Here is a 4,789-nt window from a genome sequence, read left to right on the forward strand (position 1 = left end):
CCATTTGCATGTACAGTTGACACATGGTAGAACTATTTGCCATCCCCTGAGGTAGGACCTTCCATTGGTACCGTTATTCAGGTTCCAAATGGTTAATGGCTGGGATGGTAAATGCAAATCTTTGTCTATCTTGAGGACACAGAGGTATAGAGAAAAAGCAGTCTTTAATATCTATAATTATAATCTCTCAATTTTTTAGTAAGGCAGAAAGCAATGGTAGTCCTCACTGAACTGGCCCAAACTGGCGCATTTTTGCATTAATTGCTCTGAGATCATGTAATAAGCGCCATTTGCCAGATTTTTTCTTAATTACAAAAATAGGTGTATTCCAGGGTGAGGTAGAGGGCTCTAAATGACCTAAGCATAGTTGTTCAGAAATCAATTTTGTGGCTGCTTCTAATTTTTCAGAGGAAAGAGGCCATTGAAGAACCCATACAACTTCCTCTGTAAGCCATGGTATGGGCATGGAACCCTCAACAGCCATCTCTAGAAAAAACCCAAACCTTGTCTCCCAGTATTACCCTCCTGAGGGACAGGCTCAAGCCTACCCTGCTCTCCTTTCCCTAATCCTTTTCCTTCTGTATAGCCCATTTTTCTCATCATTTGAACAGCTTGTGGTGAGTATTCATTAGTCAAGGTCATTCCCATTGCCTGTAAAATATCTCTCCCCCAGAGATTAACTGGGAGTGGTAAGACATAAGGAGTGAATTGTCCCGCTTGACCTTCAGGCGCTTGCCAGCTCAAAGAACAGGAGCTAATAGTGGGACAGGACTGATAGCCTAAGCCTTGTAAAGAGTATGATGACTGAGTTATGGGCCAGGCTTTTGGCCACCAGTGAGAAGAAATAATAATTTTGTCTGTTCCTGTATCTAAAATCCCCTTAAATTGTTTCCCTTCTATAACTAACTCTAAGGATGGCCTGGAATCTAAAGGCATTATTAAGTAAGCAGAATCATTTCCAGTAGAACCAATTCCTCTGGCAGCTCGAGGGACACCAGAGGAGGAAAAACAGCCATGTAAGCTTGGCAGAATTATTAATTGTGCTATTCTATCCCCTTGTGATATAGAAAAGACACCTTGTGGACAAGAAAAGAGAACCTGAAGTTCCCCCTTATAATCCTGATCTACAACTCCAGGGTAAACAATGAGACCTTGTAATGTGAGGGAAGCCCTGCCCAAAATTAGACCGACACTTTCAGATTGCAAAGGTCCCTTGTAATCAGTAGGAATTGGCTGCACTCCCCAGCTGAGGCATCAGCATGAATTGGGTGGAGGCATGGAAGTCCAATCCAGCCGAGCCTTCTGTTGCCCTGTGGACCGTGGTGTCCACCTGTTGCTCACCTGAGTCCCATATGTTTGGGGGCCCTGGGACTTGAGGGCCCGAAACTCGTTTTTTGAAATGCTTTCATTCTCATTTTCTACCACTTGAGGGGGTCCTGGCTGCAAGAGCCTGCCTCGTACATCTCTAATTGAATGACAGTCCTTAGCCCAGTGATATCCTTTACCACATTTCATACACAATCCTGGTGCTGTCCTTTTTATAGGGACGCTGCAGTCCTTTTTTAAATGTCCTGGTTTGCCACAATTAAAGCAAAGTTTGAGCTCAGCTGAATCCGAGCACTTTCTCCCCTGCAGAATGGCTGTTGCCAATCCAGCATTAGTAAGTGGCCCTCCAAGCTCACGGCAAACCTTTAACCAGTCCTGTAACCCTTTACTCTTTCTAGGTGTGATTGCTGATCTGCATTCCTGCGTAGCTTGTTCATAAACCAATTGTTCAATTAAAGGCATAGCTGCTTCTGGGTCTACAAATATTCTCCCTGCTGCTGCTGTCATTCTGGCTAAAAAATCTGAGAATGACTCCTGTGCACCTTGGATAATCTTTGTCAAATGTCCACTCGCCTCCCCATTCCTAGGTAGTGCTTTCCACACCTCAACAGCGGCAGCTGAGATCTGAGCATATGCTCCCCAATGATAATTTGTCTGGTTAGCAGCGTGTAGTCCCTGACCTGTAAGTAATTCAAAAGTCCACTTTCTTTGATCCCCTTCCATGGTAGCATTAGCCCTTGCCTGCCTCTGGCAGAAATCTTGCCACAATGCTTTCCATTCAAGATACATTCCCATATTTGGAGCCACAGCTTTTATCACCATTGTCCAGTCCCAGGTAGTCATTGCCAAGGCCGCAAGTCTTTCGACTTGTGCTACAGTGAAATTGGCACTGACTCCATAGTTATGGACAGACTCGGCAAGCTCCTTAATCTGTATATACTCTACCTGAGCATGAACACACCCACCCTTGGCTCCTTCAAAGACCGGAAATGCCTGTTGCATCTTCCTTTGTTCCTCCCTTTGAATGAACGAGTCTGTGCACTGCCTCTCTGTGCAGGGCTGACACACTACACAGGGCAGGGGATCCGCACAGGGTGGAGGTGCACTATGACCTTGAAGCCGAGAGCCCGGAGGCTGAGCAGCAAGCTGGCCTTCGCCAGCCGCTTTTGGTTTTTTTCTTGACTGATTAGCTTGCATTTTATCTGACTGGTACTTTTCTCTCTCATAACAAGCTTTTTCCTCCTCTGAGTTTGTTTCCTCAGAGGGGCTAAGTTCTTCATCTGATTCTGAGCTGCTAAGAGCTAGCTCCTTAAACTCATCTAGTGGCGGGTATAGGCTCCCTCTTCTAGGGACCTCCACTGATTGAGCTTTTTTCTTTTGTTTTTTCTCCTCCTTTCTTCTTATCTCACCCCAGGTGTTCTTCCCCGACATAATCTTTTCCTCGGGTTTGAGACCCGTGGAAAGACCTGTATGCTTATTTGGTGCACCATGTTTCCTCTTTGCTCCTACTCTCTCTCCCCCGCTCTGCCTCTGATAGGCTTTCTTGAACTTAGTCCAGAATTTTCTGCCCTGCCTTAACTACTTGTTGACATTCCTTGTCCTTTAAGCACGATCTAATGAGCTTCCACAACGGCATGGTTCCTGCTTTAACTTTGCCGTTCTCCTGCTCCCCAACTAAATCTCCCCTGAGTTTCTCCCAAGAGGGGATAGTTAAGGACCCTGAGCACGCAAACCACGGTGCTATGTGATCTATCTCTTTTACAAAGCCTTCTAGTGTCTTGGTGGAGATTTTCAAGCCACACTGCCTCAGGACCGACTGTAAGGAGGTCACCACAGAGTGGGAGGCTCCCATGCTATCTTCTTGCCTTTTTTCTAACCTTACCTGACCTCTTCTGAACACTAGCTAGCAATTCCTCCTGTGGAAACTGCATGCAATCTAAAGAAAAGAACGAGCCCTGTGAAAAGAAACAGAAAGGGTTCTAACGCTGGAGAAAGTTCAAGGCCATAGCTTGCAGAGCTGTATTGTCCCATAGTTCTGAATCCGCCCTGTGTGAACGGGGGGGGGGGGGTCTCCTTTCGGCGCCTGGTGATGATATAGTCCCGGGTTTCAGCATCACTTGACCTTGTAACATTTCGCCAGCAAAACACACTCGCACAACTGGATCCTTCTATGGCAAAGCTTTATTGCTTACTTATCAGGAAGACCCCGAACCCGGGAAATGGAGCTGCTTAAATACCCCTCTGTGTGACGTGTCAGCTCCTGATTAGCTGCTCACTCATCACCCCACAACTACCCCCCTGGATTGGCCGTGACTTGGAACGAATTTACTCTTTGTTGGGTCTTTTTGTGGTTTAGGTATCAGAGTAATTGTGGCTTCATAGAATGAATTGGGTAGAGTACCTTCTGTTTCTATTTTGTGGAATAGTTTGTGAAGAACTGGGATTAGATCTTCTTTGAAGGTCTGATAGAACTCTGCACTAAACCCATCTGGTCCTAGGCTGTTTTTGGTTGGGGGACTATTAATGGCTGCTTCTATTTCCTTAGGGGATATATGACTATTTAGACCATTAACCTGATCTTGATTTAACTTTGGTACCTGGTATCTGTCTAGAAACTTGTCCATTTCATCCAGGTTCTCTAGTTTTGTTGAATATAGCATTTTGTAGAAGGATCTGATCGTGTTTTGGATTTCCTTCAGGATCTGTTGTTATGTCTCTCTTTTCGTTTCTGATTTTCTTAATTAGAATGCTGTCCCTGTGCCCTCTAGTGAGTCTGGCTAAGGGTTCATCTATCTTGTTGATTTTCTCAAAGAACCCGCTCCTCCTTTGGTTGATTCTTTGAATAGTTCTTCTTGTTTCCACTTAGTTGATTTCCCCCCTGAGTTTGATTATTTCCTGCTCTCTACTCCTCTTGGGTGAATTTGTTTCCTTTTGTTCTAGAGCTTTAGGTGTGATGTCAAGCTTCTAATGTGTGCTCTCTCTAGTTTCTTTTTGGAGGCACTCAGAGCTATGAGTTTTCCTTTTAAAAATGCTTTTATTGTGTCCCATAAGTTTGGGTATGTTGTGGATTCATTTTCATTAAACCCCAAAAAGTCCTTAATTTCGTTCTTTATTGCTTCCTTGACCAAGATATCATTGAGAAGAGTGTTGCTCAGTTTCTATGTGAATGTTGGCTTTCTGTTATTTATTTTGTTATTGAAGATCAGCCTTTGTCCATGGAGATCTGATAGGATGCATGGTACAATTTCATTATATTTGTATATGTTGAGGCTTGTTGTGTGACCAATTATGTGTTCAATTTTGGAGAACATACCATAAGATTCTGAGAAGAAATTTTATCCTTTTTTTTTAAGGATAAAATGTTCTGTACATATCTGTTACATCGACTTGTTTCATAACTTCTGTTAGTTTCACTGTGTCCCTGTTTAATTTCTGTTTCCATGATCTGTCCATTGGTGAAAGT

General features: G+C 44.0%; 1 pseudogene; it reads right to left on the bottom strand.

Moving 5' to 3' along the window:
• Positions 1 to 1,254: 1,254 nt before the first annotated feature.
• LOC147004820 (igE-binding protein pseudogene) lies at positions 1,255 to 3,178 on the bottom strand (annotated as a pseudogene).
• Between the last annotated feature and the right edge of the window lie 1,611 nt (positions 3,179 to 4,789).

This window comes from Mus caroli, unplaced genomic scaffold (genome assembly GCF_978045245.1).
Source record: "Mus caroli unplaced genomic scaffold, Mus_caroli_1 scaffold_5, whole genome shotgun sequence".
NCBI classification, from domain to species: Eukaryota; Metazoa; Chordata; class Mammalia; order Rodentia; family Muridae; genus Mus; species Mus caroli.